The sequence below is a fragment of the Macaca mulatta genome, chromosome 20 (assembly GCF_049350105.2).
Source record: "Macaca mulatta isolate MMU2019108-1 chromosome 20, T2T-MMU8v2.0, whole genome shotgun sequence".
In the NCBI taxonomy this organism is placed as follows: domain Eukaryota; kingdom Metazoa; phylum Chordata; class Mammalia; order Primates; family Cercopithecidae; genus Macaca; species Macaca mulatta.
Genome location: NC_133425.1, coordinates 53,415,324 through 53,441,284, shown reverse-complemented (window position 1 = coordinate 53,441,284; position 25,961 = coordinate 53,415,324). Strand labels below are relative to the sequence as shown.

Below are 25,961 nucleotides of genomic sequence, written 5' to 3'. Positions count from 1 at the left end.
TTCTGGGGAAGTTGGCCTAGTGTTTGGGTCTGTGGTGACCTTGAGTGAGCTGACTTTTTGGGCCTCAGTTTTCTCATCTGTAAAATGGGTATAGCAACAGCATCTGTTTTAATCCATAGCAAGTGACTAGCAGAGAGGCAGCTTTGTGACTTTTAGTATCTAGTTAGGGCTCAATCAGTAATGCTATTAACACTGCCCTCTCCTGGGGCGTGAGGGGCTTGTATGTGGAGGGGGCTGGGCTTGTAGTGGAGAGGGGCTTAGTGCCTCCTGTGGGGAGTGGGCTGTTCCTCAGGCACTTAACTAAAAGGCCACTAGGGGCCAAGGTTTCTGCTGTCAGCCCTGCTTCCTGCTCCAGCATCATAAAGCATTAGGGCCAGAAGGGTCCTCAGGGCCTGTCCTCTGCCCAGGTCCACCAGAGACGGGATCCATCAGGGTAGAGCTGGGACAAGAACCCAGGCTGGGACCCTGGCCCAGTGCCACCGGGCCCCACCCAGGCTGTCTTCTGAGGTGCCACCCTCAGGTAGATGATGACAAGTAGCTCTCCTTGGCAAGATGTAAACAAGACTTTGCCACAGCCTCCCTCTCTCCCTCCTGCCACCCACGTTGGCTTCTTGGCCTTTCTGCCACTCACAGCATTTCCTCTGGCCACATCTGCACATGGGCCTCCACGTGCAGCACCCAGGGAGGGCCTGGGTTTCAACGGCGGCGCAACCTTGGGCCGAGTCCCCGTCTACCATTGCCTTAGCGGGCAGGTGGCCTCACGTTGGCATCCTCCCCTGAGAAAGGGACCTAAGCACGCTTCGTATCTCACAGGGCAGTTGCAAAGGTGACATTAGATGATGCAGGTAAAGCACTTACACAGGCAGCGGCTCCCTCGTGAGGAGGAAGCAGAGGAGCAGGAGGAGCGCAGAGGGGCTTCTTCCATTCTCTCCTCTGGAGGCTGCTCAGGGAAGAGCCCCCAAGAGGGCCAGGGACCACGCGGCAGGCTGCCCGGGTTACAAATCCCAGCCTGCTCCTTACTGGTGGCATGACTTTGGGGAAGCACTTCACCTTTCTGTGCCTCAGTTTCTTCAGCTGAAAAGAGAGTACAGTAGAACTTCCCTCAAGCGGTTGTTGGGAAAAATAAGTAAGTGAATACGCCTCAGAGGCTTCAATTGGCACCTGGTGTGTAGTTAGTGCTCAGTACAAGGTGAGGTGTTTTTTTCTTCTTGGGACACGCCACAGCTGATAAATCAGCTTTCGTCTTTAGGATGGAACCTTCTAGAACTGGCATGGGGTTCCAGAAATTGGAGTTCTCAGTTTCTTTCTCTCCAAAGTGTGAGAGACACGTGCTGTGCCCGCTGGAGGGTTTGTGGAGTGCAGCCCAGGGAAGTTTCTGACCATCCATGGCCTCGTGGTTGCTTAAGCCCAAGGCGGTGACTTCTAGACCTCAGAAAACAGCCATGGGACAGGGAGGTTGTGGTGTTGAAAATGGTCGTGACGTGTCGCATGGGCAGCATGAGGCTTGGGAGATCGGAAGCTCCAGGAACTCTGAGGGACAGGGAGGAGAAGGGAAGCGATGACAGGTGTTGAGCGTCTCCTCTGTGCCAGGCATGGGCCGGCTCTCTGGCTCTGCTCCAGATTTGTGGAAACTGCCCTGGGTGAACCTCGTTCAGGTGAGTGGGCCAGCGGAAGGTCAGCCAGGGCCCTCAGCTGTCTGGCCTCAGCCCTCGCCATGTCTTCACAGCGGGCAGTGGCCTTGGACACAGAGCCAACCAGACACTGAGATGTGGCCTGTGGCCATGGCCCAAGGAAAGCTACTGGCTGCCAAGTCACTGAAGTGAGACCCTGAGCTCGCTGATGCCAGGCTCCCACCAGCCACAGGCTGTTCACGGCTCTGCTTCCTTTTAGCTTTTCTCTTGTGGGATCACTTTAGTCTGATGTGGACCCTGAATGAGAGACAATGGGGTCCATGCTTTCTGCACGCTACTTTCCTGAAGTGACTCTTGTCACCTGAGTCCTTATTGGCAGCTGGCATAAAATATTAAAGCCTAACTGAGCGTGTGAGCTGCAGAGCCTTCCTAGCAGGCTCTGGTTTCACAGTCCCAAGGCAGCAGCTGCAGGGAGGGTCTGCAGCAGGCCCCAGTGTCCCAGCGCAGCACTGTGTGGAGCAGCGTCAGACGCACTTCTGCTCAGCAGCCACATTCTGGGAGTCCGAGGTCCAGAGTATGACCACAGTGAGAGGTATGTACTCTAGTGGCAGAATATGATCAGGAATCTGACTTTTGGAATCAGAACTGAACTCTACTGTGTGTATCTGTCACCATCAGCAGAACAAACTGGCAGCTTCCTCTATGATGACCAAATCAAAACACTCACGCACACAGGGAAGTGATGGTCGGATACAATTTTCCTGCACCTGTTCTCTTCCTCGCTACCAAGTCTTCTTAATGTGGCATCCCTCTAGAAACTGCCTCCCTCTAGAAACTGAAGGCAAAATCATCACGTAGTTTGTTTTGTTTTGTTTGTTTCTCAAGAGAGAACTGGTATTTTGCATGAAATTTTCAAAAGAGCAGTGGTTCCTAACCCAATATTTTTTAATGTTTAAATTTAAATTTAAACATTTAAAAACTCTAGCAGTTCCACTTCTAGGAATAGCCACTACCACCTGTAAATGAGATAAAAGATCTAGGTACAAGGACATTCTTGGAAGCATGGTGGTCGCAAAAGACTTGAAATAACTCAATTACCTGTTAATTACCTCTCTACCAAGACTTCTTAATGTGGCATCTATAAACCTCCCTCTAGAAACTGAATGCAAAATCATCACATAGTTTTTTGTTTTGCTTTGTTTTGTTTGTTTCTGGAGAGAGAACTGGTTCAATCAGTTGGGTCCACTCTTTGAAAAAAGCACAACCATAGAAGGACAAGTGTGTATGCATGATGTGGAGAGCTTTCCAACAGGGTGAAGTGTGAAAAGCAAAGCACAGGATAGCATGTGAACTGTGCTCTGGGCTCCCATGGTGGGGGAAGCAGGCATTTTGGGGTGTGGGCTTGTATGTGGGGACTATTCTGGGGAAGGACCCTCCAGCTACTGGTGGCAGTGATTCCCTCAGAGGAGGGGCGCAGAGGATGGAGGTTAAAGGTGAGAGGGAGACTTACTTTTCACCATAGTTTGTACTGTTTGAACATATTAAATGAGAAAACAAGCCAGGTGCAGGGGCTAATGCCTGTAATCCCAGCACTTCGGGAGGCCAAGGTGGGTAGATAGCTTGAGTCCAGGAGTTTGAGACTAGCCTGAGCAACATGGCAAAACTCTGTCTCTACAAAAAATGAAAAAAATTAGCCTGTCATGGTGGTGCGCACCTGTAGTCCCCAGCTACTCAGGAGGCTGCAAGGTGGAAGGAGTGTTTGAGACTGGGAGGTCAAGGCTGCAGTGAGCCAAGATCGTGTCACTGCACTCCAGCCTGGGTCACAGAGTGAGACCCTGTCTCAAAACAAAACAAACAAAAAACAAAAAAACAAAAGAAAATAACCTCAGGGTTGTTCTCCAAAGAACCTAAGCAGATAGAGGCATTTGAACGGCAGAGCTGAGGCTGAACGTGGGGCAGCTAATTTGGGTGGGCAGCTGCCACTCTAAATTAGGAAGGCGGCTGAGGTCAAAGCCTGACTCACAGCTGGCCCCACAGTGGCCTCAGGGGTTAAATGGAGTGGCGTCCTCCTGGCATGGTGTTTAACAGCCTGCTGCATGCAAGCTCATATCCTTGTTATAATCACACATACCTATGCTTTCATGAATGGAGCCGAAAGCCCACGTGCAAACCCCATTTTCCCTTCGGGGCTGGGGAGAAGCCAGAGTCTTGGTTTAGCACAGATGCTTGGCATTTGTTGAGGAGGGACAAAGAGAAGGAGCCTGGCCAGTGACTCATGAGGACTGATGGTGGTGTCTCTCCTCCACCTCTCTTAGATGTGGGACTCGCCCCTCAGCAGGTAACAGGAGGCAAGTCCCTCAGGAGGTCATCTGTGTTGCAGAGCGGCCTGGGATTGCCCAAGGGCTGGGCAATCTACCTGCTAGGAGGGCTGGGCTGGGGTGAGTTGTGCTGTAGGCCACATTCCTTGGTCGTTAAGTGCCTTGTTGATATCCATCCATCCATCCATCTCATTGGTTCTGGCCGCAGTGATAGCTGAGTAGGCTTGGGAGGCAGGTTAACTATTTGATGAGAGAGGGCCTGGTCGAGAGGTGCCAATGGTGCTGGCTCACATGGGTCATCCCAGCACTTTGGGATGGATGGGGGGATCACTTACGGCCAGGAGATTGAGACCAACCTGGGAATAGAGCGAGACCCCATCTCTACAAAAAATGTGTAGAAAAAGGGACCGGGGGGCGCAGGGCTGGCCTCCCCACCTTGTTCATTGCACCTACAGGGCCTCAGTAGTGATTTCAGGCAAAGGGCCACATAGAATCTTTTGTTTTTCTGTTTTTGTTTTTGCTTTTCTTTGAGACAGGGTCTTGCTCTGTTACCCAGGGTAGAGTGCAGTTGCGCCATCTTGGTTCACTGCAACTTCCGCCTCCTGTGCTCAGGCAATCTTCCCACCTCAGTCTCCCAAGTAGCTTGAACTACAGGCATGCACCACCATGCCTGGCTAATTTTTGTATTTTTTGTAGGGACAGGGTTTCATTATGTTTCCCAGGCTGGTTGTGAACTCCTGACCTGAAGTGATCCGCCTGCCTTGGCCTCCCAGAGTGCTGGGATTACAGGTGTGAGCCACCACACCTGGCCCTACTTGGAATCTTGTTCTCTGCTGTGAACATCTCATTTTGCCAGAAAGCTCCTGGCCCATCTCTTGTTGGGTGGGCTGAGATGTCTGATCTACCCTCAGCCTACTCACTACAAGCCTGCCTCTAGCTGGTGGTGCAGCCTCAGTGGCTCCCCCAGGGCAGGGAGCCTCACTGGACCAACAGAGGTTCATATGCAGCCATGATCTCCATCTACAAAGCTTGCCTGGAATTAGGCTGACCAACCATTCTGGGAGTTTTCCAGCATGCAGGACTTTCAGTGCCAAGACCAGGACAATCCCAGGCAAAGCTGGATGGTTGATCACCCTCCCTGGAAGCCTGCCACCAGCAGGATGTGCTCTCCCTGCCAGGACTCCACAAGGGCAGGAACCATGCTTTTCTTTCTTTCATAATTGCAGACTTTATTCTCGCAATTTTTCTATAGATTCCTCAAGTATTAACTGTTTAGGCTGGGGGTGGTGGCTCACACCTGTAATCCTAGCACTTTGCAAGACCCAAGAGGGCAGATCATTTGAGGTCAGGAGTTTGAGGCCAGCCTGGCCAACATGGTGAAACCCCGTCTCTATTAATAATACAAAAAAAAAAAAAAAAAAAGTAGCTGGGCGTGGTGGTGCATACCTGTAACCCCAGCTACTCAGGAGGCTGAGGAAGGAGAATCACTTGAACCCGGGGGGCGGAGGTTGCAGTGAGCTGAGATCGCGTCACTGCACTCCAGCCTGGGCAACAGAGCGAGACTCTGTTTCTGAAATTATTTAAGAGTTCGATACATACATAATGCCTCTTAAGCCTTGAATACTTCGCTGTATATTTCCTAAAAACAAGAAATTCTCTTTTACAACTGTGAACCCAAAGTATCTGAGACAGGTCTCAATCGATTTAGAAAGTTTATTTTGCCAAGGTTAAGGACACGCCTGCGACACACCCTCAGGAGGTCCTGAGGACAAGTGCCCAAGGTGGTCAGGGTACAGCTTGCTTGTATACATTTTAGGGAGACATGATGTATCAATCCATACATACAAGATTTACATTGGTTCCATTTGGAAGAGTGGTGCAACTCAAAGCAGGGGCTTCCAGGTCATAGGCTGATTTAAAAATTTTCTGCTTGGTAATTGGTTGAAAGAGTTATTATCAATAGGAAGAAATGTCTGGGTTATGATAAGGGGTTGTAGAGACCATGGCTTTGTCATGCAGATGAAGAATAGATTGTAAATGTTTCTTATCAGACTTAAGCTCTGTGTTGATGTTAATGCTGGTCGACTTTTCCTGAATTCCAAAAGGGAGGAAAGCATAATGAGGCTTGTCCGAACCCTCTTCCATCATAGTCTGAACTAGTTTTTCAAGTTAATGCTGAAATGCCCTTGGCCAAGAGGAGGGGTTTATTCAGATGGTTGGGGGGCCTTAGAATTAATTTTTGGTTTACATAACCAATATACAATGATCACAATCAGGAAATTAACATTGAAACAACACTGCTACCTAATAATCTACAGGCTGTATTGGGATTTTGTCAATTGCTCCAAGAATGTCTTTCATGGCAAAAGGAAATCCAAGCTCTGTGTTGCCTTCAATCTGGAACAGTCTCTGAGTTTTTCTTGTATTTCATGACACTGGCGTTTTATTTATTATTTTATTTTATTTATTTTTTGAGACGGAATCTCACTCTGTTGCCCAGGCTGGAGTGCAATGGCACGATCTCGGCTCACAGCAACCTCCACCTCCTGGATTCAAGCCTTTCTCCTGCCTCAGCCTCCTGAGTAGCTGGGATTACAGGTGCCCGCCGCCACACCCGGCTACTTTTTGTATTTTTAGTAGAGACAGGGTTTCACCATGTTGGGCAGGCTGGTCTCGAACTCCTCAAGTGATCCGCCCACCTCAACCTCCCAAAGTGTTAGGATCACAGGTGTGTCACTGCGCCCAGCCACATTGGCATTTTAAAAGAGGACAGGCCAGTTATTTTGTAGAATGAAAGATACTCCGGTAGGGCTTGGCACAGAACTGGCCCCTAACAAGTGCTCCCATGTATTGAGCACCTACTGTGTTCCAGGATCTTCCTGTACATGATCTCATTCATCTCTTCAACAACCCTTTGAGGGACAAGTGACTTGATTACTTTTGCACAGAAGGAAATGGGCTCAGAGAGGTTAAGAGGCTTGCCTGAGGGTGCTCAGCCCTGAGAGGTGGCTCCAAGTTTAATTCCAGAGCCCATTTTCTTAACGATGTGGCCATTGTGCTTTGGGGAATTTTCTTGTTTTACTTGTAGTTTTTGGTATTTTTTGTTTTTTTTATTTTTGAGACAGGGTCTCACTCTGTCACCCAGGCTGAGTGCAGTGTCTCCACCACAGCTCACGGCAGCCTTGACCTCCCAGGCTCAAGTGATCCTCTCACCTCAGCCTCCGGAATAGCTGGGACTACAGGCATATACCACCATGCCAGGCTAATCTTTATTTTTGGTAGAGACGGGTCTCACTCTGTCATGTAGTCTGGAGTGCAGTAGTGGGAACAAGACTCACTGCAGCCTCGAACTCCTGGGCTCAAGCCATCCTCCCACCTCAGCCTCCCAAAGTGCCGGTACTACAGGCATGAGCCACCATGCCCACACAGATTATTTTTTTTTTAACTTCTGGAATTCTGAGGTCAGCAAAGTGTTGTCATGGTCCTCAGCTATCTCTTACCTATAATAGCACCCCTCCCCGACCATGTACCAGTAGAGATAAGAAGGTTGACCGTACCAGTAGAGATAAGAAGGTTGACCTTTATACTTTCCCCAGGCCTACAAGAAACAGAGTGTGTGTGTGTGTGGGGGGGGGGCATTAGTCTTCAGCACTTAGGAAAGATTGCCAGCAAATGGGCACAGAGGATTGTAGGATGAAAGTTCACCTTTGAGTCTTGAAATCACTGCCTCCTAATTCAAGTCCTTGTTATAGGTTGGGGCAGAAGATGGACTAAGAAACTCTTCCCTATTCTGGTCTCCGTGGTGGTAACTGTAGCTAAAGCAGCAGAGAGTTTTACCTGGTTTCCTTTCTTGCTTCCTGTCCCTGCACAAAGCTACAGCCAGAGACAGAACATCCCTTTACAAAGTCTGGTCATTCTACTCCAGGAAGTCCTCTTGGCCTGAGGCCCAGCCACCTGTCTTCGCTCTCCCAATGTTTCCCCAGCTTCTACCTGGGTCTCAATCTCCCAGGCCACTCTCCTTGTCATACCCAATGGCCAGCCCAGTCTTTTCCCAGGCTTTGGGTTATTTATCTGTGACCCCGTGGTCCTCCTCCTTTTTTTTTTTTTTTTAAAATACAGAGGCTTGCTGTGTCACTCAGGCTGGAGTGCAATGGTGTAATCTTCGCTCACTGCAGCCTCGAACTTCTGGTTCAAGTGATCCTCCTGCCTCAGCCTCCTGAGTAGCTGGGACTATAGGTGTGTGCTACCACACCTGGCTAATTTTTTAAATAAACATTTTTTTTTTTTTGGTAGATGCAGAGTCTTGCTATGTTGTCCAGGCTGGTCTCAAACTCCTGGGCTCAAGTGATACTCCCACCTCAGCCTCCCATAGTGCTGGGATAATAGGCATGAGGCACTGCACCTTACCTGTATTCTCTATTGAATTCATTCATTTATTCATTCAACAAATATCCACGGAGGACCTACGTGGAAGCACTGTGCTAAGCGCTAGAGTCAGCAGGAAACAAGACAAAGTCCTTACCTCTTGTCTTCATGAGAGAAAGACGATTAAGAAGCAAATGATAAATAAACAGGGTAATTGTAGGTTTTGCTAAATGCAACGAAGGAAATAAACCAGGAGGTTAAGGTAGAGAATAACTGGGAACTATCAACTCTAAGATCACTGTGGGCTGGGCGTAGCAGTTCACACCTGTAATGCCAGCACTTGGGAGGCTGAGCTGGGAGGATCACTTGAGTTCAGGAGTTCAAGACGAGCCTGGGCAACATAGCGAGGCCCCATCTCTACAAAGAATAAAAAAATTAGCTGAGTGTTATGGCACGCACCTACAGCCCCAGCTACTCAGGAGGCTGAGATGGGGGATTGCTTGAGCCCAGGGATTCGAGGCTGCAGTGAGCTATGATCACACCACTGCATTGCACTGTAGCCTAGGGTGACAAAGTTAGATCTTGTCTCTCAAAAAATAAAAAAGTCATTCTGAAAAGCTGACAGCTGAGCTGCATGGAGTTCAAGGAATGGCACCCCAGGCAGAGGAAACAGTGAGTGCAAAGGCCTAGTGCCACATTTTAAAGTCAGAAGGTAGCTGGGTGCAATGGCTCATGCCTGTAATCCCAGAACTTTGGCAGGCAAATCACTTGAGGTCAGGAATTCAAGACCAGCCTGGTCAACATCATGAAACCCCATCTCTACTAAAAATACAAAAATGAACCGGGCATGATAGTGCACACTTGTGATTCCAGCTAGGCTGAGGCGTGAGAATCACTTGAACCTGAACCTGAGAGGCACAGATTGCTGTGAGCTGAGATCCCACCACTGCACTCCAGCTGGGCAAGAGTGAGACTCTGTTTCCAAAAAAAAAAAAAGAAAAGAAAAGGCTGGGCATAGTGGCTCATGCCTGTAATCCCAGCCACTTTGGGAGGCCAAGGTGGGTGGATCACCTGAGATCAGGAGTTCGAGACCAGCCTCACCAACATAGTGAAACACCATCTCTACTAAAAATACAAAAAATGAGCTGGGCGTGGTATTGGGTGCCTATAATCCCAGCTACTCAGGAGACTGAGGCAGGAATATCACTTGAACCCAGGAGGCAGAGGTTGGAGTGAGCTGAGATCGTGCCATTGCACTTCAGCCTGGGCAACAAGAGCGAAACTCCATCTCAATAAATAAATAAATAAATAAATAAATAAATAAATAAAAGGGCCGGGTGCGGTGGCTCACACCTGTAATCCCAACACTTTGGGAGGCTGAGGTAGGCAGATCACGAGGTCAGGAGTTCAAGACCAGCCTGACCTTGAGGTGAAACATGATGAAACCCCGTCTCTACAAAAAATACAAAAATTTGCCAGGTGCGGTGGCGGGAACCTGTAATCCCAGCTACTCAGGAGGCTGAGGCAGGAGAATGGCTTGAACCCGGGAGGCGGAGGTTGCAGTGAGCGGAGATCGTGCCATTGCACTCTAGCCTGGGTGACAGAGCGAGACTCCATCTCAATAAATAAATAAATAAATAAAATTAAAAAAAAAAAGAAATAAAGTTTGAAGGTGACAATCTCTCCTTTATATGTTAAGACTTCTCTGACTGCCGTGTGCTGGTGTCCAAACAGGAGGCATCTCGGAGTCCAATCCTCCTGCTTGCGCCAAGTCATGTGCCCCGCTCCTAGGCTCAAGCCATCCTCTTTCCTCAGCCTCCCAAGTAGCTAGCACTACAGGCACATGCTATCGTGCCTGGCTAATATTTTAATTTTTTGTAGAGACAGGGTCTCCCTGTGCTGCCCAGGCTGGTCTTGAGCTCCTAGGCTCAAGTGATCCTCCTATCTCGGCCTCCCAAAGTGCTGGGATTACATGTGTGAGCCACCCTGCCCAGCCAATAGTACGGATTTTGTGGGATCCTTGTGAGCATTCAATGAGAAGACGCTGGACCGTCCTGGAGCTATGTGTGGAGGGGCAGCTAACAGTGGGGCTGTGCCTGTACCTCGCCCCTTCTTGGCTGGGAGCAACTGGAGGAACGGCACCCGCCACACCTGCTACTGTCTCCCCAGACTCCGTGGCTCAGCTGTGAGCTGTGAGGGCCCCCTGGATTCTTGGATTTTCTCCACATTGTTACTGCTCAAATAGCTGGTCTTGTTGTTGGCAGAGAACAGACAGGGGATGAGGAGCTGATATTTGAGGAGGTAAATTTAAGCAGCAGGCTTACAATACATTTTATGAGCTTGGCAGGTATAGCTGAAGTGGGTGTTATCAGTAAATACAGCAATGGCATTGATCACTCTGGGCAAATAGCCTCGAGGGGTTTACAAAGCCTTGGAATGTTCCCACGAGGTCTCCATTTGGAGCCTACATAGTACAGTATGCTGGATCTGGGGTCAAAAGACCTGCCACTCAGCCGGGCTGGTGGTGCACTGAAGATCGCCCGCCTCCAGCAGAAGCTATAATCCCAGCACTTTGGGAGGCCAAGGCAGGAGGATCCCTTGAGCCCAGGAGTTTGAGACCAGACTGGGCAACATAGTGAGATCCAGTCTCTACAAAAAGGTAAATTAGCTGGGCTTGGTAGCACACGCCTGTAATCCCAGCTATTGGAGAGGCTGAGGTGGGAGGATCACTTGAGCCTGGGAGGTCAACACTGCAGTGAGCTGTGATTGTGCCATTGTACTCCAGCCTGGGTGACAGAGCGAGACCCTGTCTCAAAAGAAAATCAAAAAGACCTTCCTCTCATTAGCTGTATGACCATGGCCACGTTAATTAATGGAGCCCACTGTTTCCTTATCAACTGTTTCCCAAGCCCCTCAAGATTGTGTTGGCAAGAAGAAAATGCAACAGTAGACCAGGCATGGGGGCTCATGCCTATAATCCCAGCGCTTTGGGAAGCTGAGGCAGGCAGACCACTTGGGGTCAGGAGTTCGAGACCAGCCTGGCCAACATGGTGAAATTCAATCTCTACTAAAAATAGAGGTGGAGGGTGCAGTGAGCAGAGATCACGCCACTGCACTCCAACCTAGGCAAAAAGAGTGAGACTCCATCTCAAAACATAAAAAAGAAAACAGACAAATAAGAAGGGAAGGAAGGAAGGAAGAAAAAGAAAGAAAGAAAGAGAAAAAAAGAAAGAGAGAGAGAAAGAAAGAAAGACAAGAAAGACAAGAAAGACAGGAAAGAAAGGAAAGAAAGAAAGGAAAGAAAGGAAAGAAAGGAAAGAAAGGAAAGGAAGAAAGGAAGAAAGGAAGAAAGGAAGAAAGGAAGAAAGAAAGAAAGAAAGAAAGAAAGAAAGAAAGAAAGAAAGAAAGAAAGAAAGAAAAGAAAGAAAGAGAGAAAGCGACAATGGCCAGGAGAAGCTTTGTAAGTGATGAAGTGCTGAGCTTCTGTGAGGAGATGGTGATGATGATGTAGTATGAGTTCTAGAATCAGAGGCTGGGTGATTTCTGGCAAGTTGCTTAACCTCTCTGAGCCTCTTATCTGTAAGATGAAGATAAAAGCAATATCAGTCTTATTAAGAAGATTACATGTGGTATATTGAGTTGAATAGTGTTCCCCAAAATTTATATCCACCTGGAACCCTGGGAATATGACCTTATTTGGAACTAGGGCCTTTGCAGAGGTCATACTGGATTAGCGTAGGCCTTAAGTCCAATATGACTGGTGTACTTCTAAGAAGAGGGAGATTTGGACACAGAGACATAGATACACAGAGAAAACACCATGTGCAGATGGAAAAAGACTGCTGTGACATGCCCATAAGCCGAGGTGCACTGAAGACCACCCGCCTCCAGCAGAAGCTGGAAAAGGAAAAGAAGGATTCTCTCCTAGGCCTTCAGGAGGAGTGTGGCCCCGCCAACACCTTGAGTTTGGATTTCTGGCCTCTAGAGCTGTAAAAGAATACAGTCCTTTTTCTTTTACTTTTCTTTCTTCTTTTTTATTTTTATTTTATTTTTTATTTTTTGAGACAGAGTCTCTCTCTGTCACCCAGGCTGGAGTGCAATGGTGCGATCTCAGTTTATTGCAACCACTACCTCCTGGGTTCGAGCAATTCTCCTGCCTCAGCCTGCTGAGTAGCTGGGGCTACAGGCTCCTACCCCCACACCCGGCTAATTTTTATATTTTTAGTAGAGACAGGGTTTTGCCATGTTGGCCAGGCTGCTCTCCAACTCCTGACCTCAGGTGATCTGCCCGCCTCGGCCTCCCAAAGTGGTGGGATTACAGGCATGAGCCACCGCGCCCGGCCAAGAGAATACGTTTCTGTTGTTTTAAGTCATGCAGTTTGTGGCAGTTTGCTACGGCAGCCCCAGGAAATGAATGCATGTGATAATCCAGAAAAAGCGCTCCATGCCATGGTGCCCGGCATGTAGTGAGTGCGAGGGGTTAGCTGTGATTATTATCGTTCTCATTCTTAGTATTATGGTTCAAGGTCGGTTGTGACGGCCACAGATTTGGTCATAGGGAGACCCCTCTAACCTCCCTGGCCTCAAGTCTTGCTGGGGGTGGGGAGGGATGGGTTCCCTGGTCATGGTTTCCCATGAGCTCCTGCCCGGAATGGGTGGCTGTCCTGGTGGCAGTGGCTGACTTCCACGGATCCCTGACGGGAGGGTTCTGTTGAGGTTGGTGGGGGTGCCCTCTACGAGTCCTGGTTGTGGGGAGGGGTGGAGGCTGCTTGGTGTGGCAGCTGCCCAGGGCTGGTTTCTGGAGCACAGCTCAGCAGATGCCTCAGGAACCTGTCTGGCAACAACATTCCTCCGCCACTCAGAGCAGCTGGCTGTCACTCGCAGCCCATTGTGGTTTTGTGAGGCACAGACAAGGAACGTCAGCTGCTTCCCAGCAGGGCCCGTGAGTCACTTCGGCAGTTCTGAGCCCAGAGTTTCCCCTGTGGAGGCCAAAACCCTTGCCTCTCGGCCCAGCTTCTGTCCTGCGACCAAAGGTGGGTCTTCTGAGGCCTTTCTCAAGAGGAAGCCAGGAGGGGCAGGCCCCGGGATCCTGAAGACACACGGGAAGACAGATCCCACCGCACTTCCCTACTTCCTCAGCCTTCTGGGCTTGGGGCAAGGAGTGTCTTTTGGGTTGACACTTTTCAGGCCTCGGTTTTCTCACCTGTGAATGGGGATGTTGTGAGAACTTGATGAACTTTTAGAAGTGACAGCACCCTCCCCTTTCCTCTCCCCAGCATCTCAGGTAGCAGGTCAAATGGTTCAGAGCCGCTGGTAAGAGGATTTGACCACATCCCTTCCTGTGGGTACGTGGATGGCCACTCATTAACATCAGGACCAAGGAGGCCTCAGGAGGAAAAGGGGCAGGACTTCTGAAAACCCTCACCCCAGGTGAAGTTCAAGAATGTAAAAGCCTGTTTGTAGCAGGGATGACCCAGCCAAGTTCATCCTCGAATGGACACCGGGGTCTCCGGGCAGCACTCGCCGCAGGGCACAGACTTAACCCCGGCGCCAAGCACTGCATGTGTGCCTGAGGGGGGGGAGTGGCAGGAAAGGAGTCTGGGGGTGTTTGGGGGTATGTGTAGTGACTCAGAAGAACTTGGTGATCCCACGGACCCAGGCAACTTGGCCATGGGACAAGCCATGGCTGGGTGGAGTTGGCGGGGGGCAGACAGACATTTGCTCCCCTTCCCCCAGGCCCTGAGTGGAGTGTTTAGCAGGAATACCCACTTCACTTATGTTTTTGGAGCCTCCGTTTCCAACATCAGGTGCAGCAGCCGCGTAGGGGCACCCCCAGTCTCCCTGGTGAGGGGACTCAGGCATCAGTGTTGGTCTTGGAGGGCATCCTGGTAGGAGAGTCAGGCCAGGCGTCGATGTGGTCCCAGCTCAGCCAGGTTGGGGGTGATGGGCAGAGAGTCTTGTAAGCAGCCCCTGCGGCTTTGGAAAATGCTTGGAGCAGATCCTAGAAAACACGTAGCGGTGGGGGGGTGCGGTGTGGATCTTGAAGCACAGAGATGTACCTGTGACCTTGAGCTAACAGAAGTAACCCAGAGCTACTCTGGTTACAAATGAGCACAATTCTGCCTCCAGTCAGCCTCCCAGGACCCCCACAGCCTTGGGCACCATTTATCCAGGTGGCTTGTTTGCCACCAGGCTCTGTGCATTGCAGGACTGGTTTGGGCAGAGTTTGTTTCTGTGGATAGAGGCAGGGCTGCTGTGAGAAGTGAAAGGAGGCCACTCCAAGTCCCCAGCCACAACAGACTGCCAGCGTCAGCCTCCAAAGATGGTATCACCCCAGCCAGGACAGGGCCAGGCCTGCGGGTTCTAGAGCATGTGCAGAACTTTGTTTCTGAAACTCCTTCCTATCCAAGGCTGGTTCCAGTTCTAGCCATACTTGAATTTTGCTGAGTTTGAGTATCTGCTGTGTGCTAGGTTTTGTAGTGGATAAAAGAAGGGCAATAATAGGCCAGGCATGGTGGCTCACACCTGTAATCCTAGCATTTTGGGAGGCCGAGGTGGGTGGATTGCTTGAGCTCAGGAGTTCAAGACCAGCCTGGGCAACATGGTGAAACCCCATCTCTACTAAAATACAAACACTTGGGTGTGTTGGTGCATGCCTGTAGTCCCAGCTACTTGGGAGGCTGAGGCAGAAGAACTGCTTGAATCTGGGAGGCAGAGGTTACAGTGAGCTGAGATCGCACCACTGCACTCCAGCCTGGGTGACAGAGCATCTGTCTCAAAAAAAAAAAAAAAAAAAAGAATGACAATAATGGTGGTAGTCCTAATGACAGTGACAGTTTCTTCATCTGTAACATGGGATAATTACAGTACCCGCCTCATATGTGCTGTAAGGATTAAACGGGATAGTAGCATATAGTACCTAGCACATAGTACGTGCTCAATAAATATTACCTGTTAATGAGGAAACTGAGGCTCAGAGAGGTTAAGGGCCTTACCCTAAGTCACACAGCATGGGAGTCTGATTCAGGGACCTCCAATCTAATGTAGGAGACTGACAGTCCCTCACAGTTGTGAATCCAGTGCTAGGTGAGCTAAGGGAAGGGGAGGTGGTCCTAGGGGACTTCTGACTAGGTATCAGGAGTCCCCACGGAGGAGGTGGTCCTTTCATTGAGCCTCACAGGTAAACAGCTGCAGGTGGAGATGTGGGGGTGGGGGTGGGGGCAGAGCATATGGAAAACTCAAGGACCAGAAAGAGGGTGCCTTGGGGGGTCAGTGGGAGAAAAGGCCAGGCAGGGCGGCTGCAGGCAGATGGTGAAGAGCTCTGAGTGCATGCTGAGGAATGGCCCACAGTGACAAGGACCCCACTGACTGTGCCCTTGAGAGGCAGTGTGGTACAGTGGTTCAAGACCTGGACTCTGCAGCCAGCCTGCCCCAGTCAAATCTATAGCAGGGGGACAGTAGCGGGATGTACAGGAAGAATAAGCAGGGGTGACTGCACAGCTCCAACCCAGTGCCAGGGTAAATCCCTTCACCGCTGCCTACCTGTCTGCCAGGGACTGTGTGGCTTTTATGTCCAGGAGAGCATGGGGTTCCGTCTTCAGGCTGTGACTCTGGAGATGCCTCGAGTCTCCTGAGTCCCCGGGTCTCTTCCCCCTGAAGGCATGTGCTACAGAGGCTGTGAGGATGCCAAGCCCACCTGCGTGATTAGTGCCCAGGTGCAGGGAGTTGCTGGACACATGCAGGATGCCAGGTGGGAGGTTTGCTTCAGAGCATAGGAAATCCTAATTATTGTCATGCAGGTACTCAGCAGGCATGCAGGTTTGACCCCAGGGCTGGGATTCTCAGAAGGTGGTTAGAGTCTCCATTTGTTCACTTAAGACAGGAGCATCCGGTGCCATTTGCCCCAGGAGGTGGGTGTGAAGAGCATAGGACAGGGAGGCGTGGAGGGGGTGGAGTGGTGTGGGGGCAGCGTGTGCTTTCTGGGTTATCTGGAGATTTAGACAGGGACACTGTGCCTCCAAGATCCTCTGAGTTCTCCTTTTCCTTTTTTTTTTTAATTTATTTTTTTTTTATTTTGAGACAAGGCCTTGCTTTGTTGTCCAGGCTGGAGTGGAGTGGTACAATCTTGGCTCACTGCAACCTCCTCCTCCCGGGTTCAAGCGATTCTCCTGCCTCAGCCTCCCGAGTAGCTAGGATCACAGGCGTGCACAACTACGCCTGACTAATTTTTGTATTTTTAGTAGAGATGGGGTTTCACCATGTTGAGCAGGCTGGTCTCAAACTCCTGACCTCAGGTGCTCCACTAGCTTCAGTCTCCCAAAATGTTGGGACTACAGGTGTGAGCCACTGCGCCCGGCCAGGTTTTCCTTTTTCAACAGTAAGTTGCCCAAACAGTACAAGTGGAATGAGCTCCAGCCTCTTATTGGCCAGTTTAGCTAACCTCATGATGGATCCCTTGCACCTGTGCCCCTGGCTCAGCGTTAGGTCTAGGCTGGGGTTACCTCTTGGGCAGCGGCATCTGCCTGTGCCCCCGATTGCCAAGCAGACATGGCCGGACCAGTTGGTGGGGGCCCCTCACGAGCAGCAGGTGTTCCTTACTTACACTTTCTGGAGTGTTAAGATGTTTCTAGGCAACTGAGAGCGCCCTGGCCAGCCTGGTGTTTCGGTGTTTCCAGTCCAGGCTTTGTTTCCAGGCACTTCCTGTCTGAGCAACACCTCACCTCACCCTGACTCACAGGGTCTCTCCCGCTCCGCCTCCAGCAGTTTTCTTGCCACCCTCCCCGCATTCCTCCAGGTCCACACACACCTGCCCTTTGATTCATGGTTCTTTCCTCTCTGAGGAGAGCAAGCACCAGAGGCCAGGGCCCCATCACCTTCGGTCAGCAGCTGGGGCCACCGCCTGCCACTGGGTGTCTTCACACACACCTTTCCTGGGCTCTGGAGGGAGGCTGCTTAGAAGGGGATGATTGGAGAGGGCCTGGATGCTGAGGGCCCTATTCCAGAAGGCAAATCTCAAAGGCAGCTCTGGCCTGACTTTTTTTTTTTTTTTTTAAAGAGATGGGGTCTCGCTCCGTCACCTAGGCTGCACTGCAGTGGTGTGATCATAGCTCACTACAGCCTTGAACTCCTGGGCTCAAGTGATTCTCTGGCCTCAATCTTTTTTTTTTTTGAGACGGAGTCTCACTGTCACCCAGGCTAGAGCACAGTGGCACAATCACAATCTCGGCTCACTGCAACCTATACCTCCCAGGTTCAACTGATTCTCCACAGCCTCCTAAGTAGCTGGGTTTACAAGCATGTGCCATCATGCCTGGCTAATTTTTGCATTTTTAGTAGAGACAGGGTTTCACCATGTTGGCCAGGCTGGTCTTGAACTCCTGACCTTAAATGATCCATCTGTCTCAGCCCCCCAAAGTGGTGGGATTACAGGCGTGAGTCACTCCTCTTGGCCCCACACCTCAGTCTTCTAAGTAGCTGGGACCATAGGTATGCACCACCATGCCCAGCTAATTTTTAAATGTTTTTGTAGAAATGGGGTCTTGCCATGTTGCCCAGGCTGGTCTCAAACTCCTGACCTCAAGTGATCCTCCCTGCTCTGCCTCCCAAACTGCTGGGATTACAGGCGTGAGCCATCGCGCTTGGCCTGACCTCTGAGTAGGTCTCTCTCTCTCCTGTCCTCCTTCCCTCCTTCCTCCTTTCTCTCTTAAACGGCTTTATTGAGATATAATTATCATACCACAACATTCACCTGTTTAAAGTGTACAATCCAATTGTTTTTAGTATATTCACAGAGTTGTACAACTGTCACCATAATCTAACTTTAGGACATTTTATCATGCCCCAAAGAAGCCCCATTCATAGTCACTCCTCATTCTCCCTCCCACCTCCCAGGACCTGGCAACCACTCAATTATTTTCTTTCCATGGAGTTCCTTGGTGATGCAACTGTGAACAGTGAAGCCAGTCCCAGGTGGCTGAGGTGGGATAGTCCTGCCCTTGGATCAGGCTTTCAGCAAGCAGAATCCCAGAGTGGGCCACCCAGCTGGCCCACTCACTTCCTCGTGGCTGTAGCCCTGAGAAGGTCACCAGTCTTCATGTACCCAGGGAGGGGCATGAGACCCAGAACAGGGAGGAAATCTGACCAAGGTCACATCGTGCGTAGAGGACACAGCTCCTGCTGGCAGTACCCACCATCTCCGGCACTCCAAGCTGCCTTCCCATAGCAGCCCCTACACATCCATGGGCCTCCCGCTGGCCTCAGTCTCTCCATCTGTACAATGGGAATAATAACACCTACCACACATGTTGCGGGGATTGAATGAAAGCAAAGGCAATCCTGTGTGTAAAGAGTTTTTCCCGGTGCCTGGCATGAAGCTGTCCCTCAGCCCCTTGCTGAAGTTTAATTAGATTAAATTCCCATCCTGGCATTCAGGGCCCTGCACATTCTGGTTGTCTGGGGTGGATGGAAGTTTGTCCCTCCCCTCCCCTAGAAGGTGGCAGATGGAAGCCACTGGAACCACAGGATGCTTGCTGCTTCCTTTCGGTCACCTGGAAGCTGGTGGTGTCGGCGGGGCAGGTGAGAGGTTGACACTAGTGGCGATGACTCAGCACAGAGAGCTGTGGGAGTCTGGTTAATCAGCAGCGTCAAAACTTCCTGTTGCTGTTTGCAAACAAGGGCCACCCCCGGAGGAGGAGGACCAGAGCTAGGGGAAAGGCTGCGCGTCACAGAACCTCAGCAAAGCAATGCTACAGTCTAAAGGCAGCAGCAGCAGTGGTGCTAAGAGTTCAGCACGTGATCAGCGGCTGTGGCTATGGCTTTCCAGGAGCATGTGGCTTCCCTTATGGCCCCTGTCCCCATCTCCCTACCCAGGAGAAAAAAATTTTTTTTCTCCAGTAGTAGCTGATTGACTTATTGCAAAGGAGCCCCAATGAAGTGCCAGGATGTGAGAGCAGGAATCACGGTGGTGGCACCTGATGAGACTCATCTGTCTAGGACGGGCCAGAGTGTTGAACCGCAGGGTACCGAGGCATTCTAGGACCCACCTCGGAAGATCTCTGGTGGCTTAAGAGCAGGCAGGGATTGGGAGCACTGAGACAGTGCTCTCAGCCCCACCTGGCCTGGCCCAGCAGACAGAAACACTCCCAGCCTGAGCACCTGGCAGAAGAACCAGATACGCCCCTCTGGTGACAGCCATCGCTCAGATATCTTTATACATGCCTCATGCCTCCCAGGAGAACCAGCCAGGGCGAGAATTCCAGATCCGAGAGAAAAACTGTAAATTAGCGTGAAGAGTAGTTCTCGTCAAAAAATGCTGCCAACAGTGTAAATTTGGTACAGGCCTTCTGAGGGGCAATCTGGCAACATGTTTAGAAAGCGAAAAAAAAAATGCTCAGACTCTTTATTCAGAAAGATTTTTTATGAAATTGACAACCTCTCTTCTCCCTTCCCACCCCATACCAGGGAATGAACGGGCTGTGTGGGTGGCAATGGTGACAGCAATGCTGTTTATAAAAGTGACAAAAATGGGAGCTACTCAAATATCAGATCCTATGGAATGGCCAGCTCAGTCAGGGCACAGGCTTTCAGTGGAATATTATGCAGCCATTTAAAATAGTTTTTTGCTGGGTGCAGTGGCTCACAGCTGTCGTTCCAGTACACGGGAGGCTGAGGTGGGAGGATCGCTTCAGCTCAGGAGTTTAAGGCTGCAGTGAGCTCTGATCATGCCACCTCACTCCAGCCTAGGTGAGAGAGCGAGACCCCAAATCTAAATAAGTGAATAAATAAAATACTTCTCAGCCATTTTTATTGAGTACTAGGTGTGCCCCAGACACCGGAACCTCCATTCTGAATGTGATCTTGGCCTTATCCGATGATGTCTGTACTTCAGAAAAATGCAGGCCTTAGGAGGAAAAAGTGACATGGAAAATGCTTATTATAATAATTTTAAAAAACTTTAGAGATGGGGGTCTTGCTATGTTGCCCAGGCTGACCTCAAACTCCTGGGCTTAAGTGATCCTCCCACCTCTGCCTTCCAAGAAGCTGGGCCACAGGCGTGAGCTACCATGCCCAGCACTTACATGATTCAAAGTAAGAAAAGGCAGAGTAAAAAATTCTATCCAGTCTTTGCCTCCCACTATGACTACAGCTTGTGTTTGCAGAAACGCCAATTGTGTGCCAGATGCTGGGCTGAGGGTGCTATGTGCTTGCTCTAATTTACATCTCACCATAACTCAATGGGTTAGACACTACCCCTACTCTCATTTTCACAGGGGGAAACTGAGGCACAGAGGAAGTGACTGAGCCAGTGACTGAGCTCAAACCCAGGTCTACCTGGCCCCAGAACCACCTTTAGCCACTCCTCTATACTGTCATCTCCTTAACACAGAAATGACATGAGCTCATGGTCAGATACTGGAAGGAAAAATCTGGACCAATGACAATAAGTGAAGGGTGGTTTTTGTGTTTTCCCTCTCTCTCTTGATTTCATTAGATTTGTCCAGAAAAAAAAATTTAAGTTCAAAACCAAAAACTGCCACCTAGAATTTGCAGCAGGTGGGGAGAAGTGAATGAGGAAGTGGGGAAAAATGGGAAGGATGTTAATAACGCATGTGCTGGCTTAGAACCCGGAGCTAGAACAATTTAGGAGCAAGGAGGAAAGCGGCAGACCACTTAGTGAGGAGGAGCCCGGAGGCTTCTGGAGGATGGTGACAGGATCCTCGGGCTGGGAGGCGGGCCTGGGGCGGGGCTTATTTGGCCCGTGCTACTCTCAGGGCGGTTATTGCTAAATCTTTTTATTACCTGGTGCTTACGTCCATTATCTCCTCAATGTTTGCATTCCTCTCATTTTTTTTAGACTACAGGAAATGATAAAGGGGAAAAAAACCCACAAAGCCTTGGTTTGCTTTTAGCCTTGGAGTGCTAGGAGGGAGGGAATCTCCGCCAAATTCTTCCTTGAGTCATAAAGAGGTTTTAGGTTCCCGTAAACTGAGAGTTAGGGGAGCACTGTCGAGTTCAGTCATTTTGGCCAATGCAGAAAGGCAGCCACCATTTGAATATTTTAAAGCAAGGTGGTTTTCTTTTTATTTTCTAGTCCCCTTAGAAGGTTTTTTTTTCCCCCTCCCTCCCTCTCTCTTTCTCTCTTTCTTTTCTTTCTTGTTTTGAGACAGGATCTTGCTCTGTTGCCCAGGCTGGAGTACAGTGACATGATCATAGCTCACTGCAGCCTCAAACTCCTGGGCCCAAGCCATCCTCCCACCTCAGCCTCCCGAGTAGCTGGGACCACAGGCCGGTGCCACCGCGGCTGGCTAGTTGTTTTGTAGAGACAGGGTCTCTATATTGTTCAGGCTAGTCTAGAACTCCTGGCCTCAAGCAATCCTCCTGTCTCATGAGCCATTGTGCCTGGCCTGCAAGGTGATTTTCTTGGGGGAAAGATTGCCTTTGTTCTCTGAAAACGGGAGAACTGTTTTCCCCTGTTAATACAGTTTCTAGAAAGGAAGGGAACACAGGGAGCAGGAAGGCGAGAGGGAGATAAAAGAGTGAGAAAAGTACCATTTGTTTAAGTATCACTTGAACACCTACTGCCTGCTGAGCTGGGTCTAGAGTAGACAAGGATGAGAGGAATTTACAGTCCAGTCAAGGGTCATCCAAGACCACCACCTCTCCATGCCCACTGAGGAGCCTGGCTTCCTGAGAGCTTGCAGCTGTAAGCCTTGTGCCAGACCCCCTGAGGTGCTCAGGTTGAGTCGCGTGCCCAAGACCTGCAGTTGGTGACATGCAAAGCTGGAAACCAAATTCATGCTTGTGGCGCTGGGTGCAGGGCCATGCTCTTCGCCTCCACGAGCTCCTCCACAGGGTGTGTGTGTGTGTGTGTGTGTGTGTGTGTGTGTGTGTGTGTATTTTTGATAGTCTTGCTCTGTTGCCCAGGCTGGGTGCAGTGGCATGATCTTTGCTCACTGCAACCTCCACCTCCTGGGTTCAAGCAATTCTCCTGCCTCAGCCTCTTGAGTAGCTGGGATTACAGGCACCGGCCAGCACGTCCGGGTAATTTTTGTGTTTTTAATAGAGATGGGTTTTCGCCATGTTGGCCAGGCTGGTCTCTAACTCCTGACCTCAGGTGATCGCCCGCCTCAGCCTCCCAAAGTGCTGGGATTACAGGCATGAGCCACGGCATCCAGCCTCCTCCGCAGTTCTTTCTGAGATGCTCATGATGAATGATTTCAGAGGTATTGGAAGATTGGAAGATGCAGATTCAAAAAAGCAGCTAATTGGGTCAGGATTACTTAATATGCGGCTCACTCCAGAATGAGTTTCTCCAACTTCAATAAATGTCCTGTTACCCAGAAGCATGAGAGGACACACTTTTCACAGCTGCAGGGCACTCCTTCCTGACCACATGGAAATAATTGCTAAGGAGCCTTCTCTTACTTCCTTTTGGTAGGAATTATCATTACTTTACATGGGAAGAAAGTCTGTTTGGGTACATTTCATGCACCTGTTCTTCCCTTCTGAATTCTACAGGATCTATGGATTTATTCAATGAGCACGTCTGTGATACCAGGCCCTGAGCTGGGGTCAGCTGAGGCTTTCCCTGTGATCAAGTCAGGAAAGGGTCCTGTCCTGAAGGAGCAGATGGTATAGACAGGAATGCCATCATGATCCAGGGTCAGGGATGCTGCAGGGGGTGGGTTGAGCCCACCTGCTGGTGCCTGGTAGGGTCAAGGAAGGTGACCTCTAAGCTTGAAGGAGGGACAAGCAGGTATGGAATTGACCAGGGAAGGGTTAGTGGAGGCAGATGAGAATGGGGTGAAGGAGAGGGGCTTTCCAGGCAGCGAGGACATTTGCAAAGGCTCGGAGAAGACTTGATCTCAGGTTAAATCATTTAAAATGGGAAAATCATGTAAATTTTATCTGTGCTTTACTCTGGGTTGCTATGAGAATCAGATTAAACACAATCTGGCTTTTCATTCCCCTTGTTTCCTTTCTTTTGGGGAGCAGAACTCTCAGGCTCTTGGCCACTTCTCTGACAAATACCTGAGCAGTAAGGGGTTACGGGCCCTTTGAACACAAAGACGGGCCAGGTGTGGTGGCTCACGCTTGTAATCCGAGCACTTTGGGAGGCTGAGGCGGGCAGATCACCTGAGGTCAGGAGTTCAAGATCAGCCTGGCCAACATGGCAAAACCCTGTCTCTACTAAAAATACAAAAATTAGCCGAGCGTGGTGGCGCATGCCTGTAATCCCAGCCACTCAGGAGGCTGAGGCAGGAGAATCCCTTGAACCCAGGAGGCAGAGATTTCAGTGAGCTGAGATTGCGCCACTGCACTCCAGCCTGGGTGACAGAGTAGAGACTCTGTTTCAAACCACAACAACAACAACAAAAAAGTCTATGGACATACCACCGTGAACGCACCTGATCTTGTCTGAACACAAAGATGGCGCTGCTAGGCCCTGCCTGGGGATGGGGTGGATGTGGATGTGGAATTACAGTGTTCTGGATACTGTCTTTTGTCTGGCCTTCCCTGAGACAGCTGTGCCTCTGCCAGAGGTAGGCAAGAAGGGTTAAGGCTGAGGCTGAACCCAAGAGTCCTCCCTCAAGGGTTTAGGACTTCAGTGTTGGGATGGCTAGGTTTCAGCAAAATTTCCACCTTCCCTGCGGCCAGGAAAGTTGGCAGCCTCCTATGTAAATCATCAGCGAAGTTTCTGGGTTAGAAATGACCTTGGAGTCGGTATGTAGTTCCTGGTGACATTGTACATTCTTAAATTCCAACAACTGGGATGGGCATGGTATGGTGGCTCATGCAAATAATCCCAGCACTTTGGGAGGCTGAAGCAGAATGATCGCTTGAGGCTAAGATTCTGAGACCAGCCAGGGCGACAGAGCTAGACCCGGACTCCACACAATATTTTTTTTAAAAAATTGAGTCATGCCGGGTACGGTGGCTCATGCCTTCAATCCCAACACTTTGGGAGGCCGAGGCGGGCGGATCACTTGAGGTCAGCAGTTTGAGACCAGCCTGGCCAGCATGGTGAAACCCTGTCTCTACTAAAAATATAAAATATTAGCTAGGTGTGGTGGTCTGTGCCTGTAATCCCACTGCACTCCAGCTTGAATGACAGAGCGAGACTCCGTCTCAAAAAAAAAAAAAAAAAAAAAAAATTGAGTCAGGCACAGTAATTCACATCTTCACATCTGTAATCCCAGGACTTTGGAAAGCCAAGGTAGAAGGATCCCTTGAGCCCAGGAGTTCGAGACCAGCCTGGGCAACGTAGTGAGACATCCCCGTCTCTACTAAAAAAAAAAAAAAAAAAAAAAAAAAATTAGCTAGGCACAGTGGTGTGTGCCTGTAGTCCCAGCTACTCAGGAGGCTAAGGTGGGAGGATCACTTGATCCCGGGAGTTCGGGGCTATAGTGAGCTATGATTGCATTACTGCACTCCAGCCTGGGCAACAGATCAAGATCTTGTCTCAAAAATGCAACAACGATGAAACAAGTAGTTTTTACATTTCAAATCAGAGTTTTGCTAGAATTCCAAAAATACAACTTCCTTACACTTCAATTTTCTTTTTCCTTCGCTGGTGCTTTGATCTTAATAAGTTGTTATACCCATATGCATCTGATAGTACTGTGTGAGTACCTATTGTACTCATAGCTCTATCACACACTGCATTTGCGAACAGACTTTCGGAGGCTCACTTTCCTTTCCTGAAACATGGGAATATGACGGTACTGGTGTTCATAGGGTGTTCAGGGTTAAATGGGATTTTGTTTATAAAGAGCTTAGTGCCGTGCCTGACACAGTGTTAGCTTCAATAATGGCATCTATTATGTACGCAGAAAAAAAAAAAGATTTCTAAGTGTTGGCAGCATTTATCTCCAGTGTGTGGGATATGGTTACAATGAACATCTATTACTTTTGTAATCAAAGCAAAAGAACAACAAATGTTATTATTAATTTAAAAATCTGGCTTTGGCTTTGGTGGGAAGGACCTACAGTCAATGTCAATGTACTCAATCCCTGAGTAAGAAAAAACCTCCTGTTTTGAACCAGGACTTTAAAGACAAACTTTCTGCCCTCCCCCCTCCCCCATCAACTCACTGTAATCAAGGGAGTTAGATACTAAATCCGAATTCTAGAAACATTTTGCCTTCATCCACCCTTGCAGTCCCCTGGATCACTGCTGTTTGGAGGGCAGGCAGGGGAATTCAGAGATCTTAACTCCCCAAATAAGGCTTTCTCTCCCATTGGAAGGGTTCTTCGGTGTGGTGTTCAGCTGGAAATCCAACTCTCTAGGGAATGATTCCAGGAGCATGACATTCACCCTCTATCAGGCCTTCACTGAGGAATCTCAGTTGGCAAATAAAGCATGCACTAGGCTGCTTCCAGCTGGGGGACTGTGACTGTCCTGCTCTGGTGTCCAGAACAAACTGAGGCCCAGGCCCTTGGCTCCGTCTCTGGTTGAGATTCTTGACTGGCAGCCCAGCGCCTGGGCAGCAGTGGGAGCTCCCACCTGGAGCTGCCAGACCCCCTCCAGTCCTCTCCTTGATCTTCTTGGGCAATCCCCTGACAAGCAGGAAGGGGCAGAGTACCCACCCTCCTGGGATTATCTGCAGAACCATCAGCCTGCACAGGCTGGCTTCAGAGTGACTTG

The 25,961-nt window shown here is 49.8% G+C and overlaps 1 protein-coding gene and 1 pseudogene across 12 annotated transcripts in view; one reads left to right on the top strand and one right to left on the bottom strand.

Moving 5' to 3' along the window:
• Positions 1–25,961, top strand: part of KIFC3 (kinesin family member C3) — a 105,416-nt gene that overhangs the window by 33,236 nt on the left and 46,219 nt on the right. The gene's annotated exons all lie outside the window — the stretch shown is intronic.
• Positions 12,725–14,309, bottom strand: LOC144338039 (uncharacterized; annotated as a pseudogene). The gene is made up of 2 exons (XR_013411798.1): positions 14,084–14,309; positions 12,725–13,517 (listed from the first exon to the last, which is right to left on the bottom strand). The product of XR_013411798.1 is annotated as an uncharacterized LOC144338039 (transcript).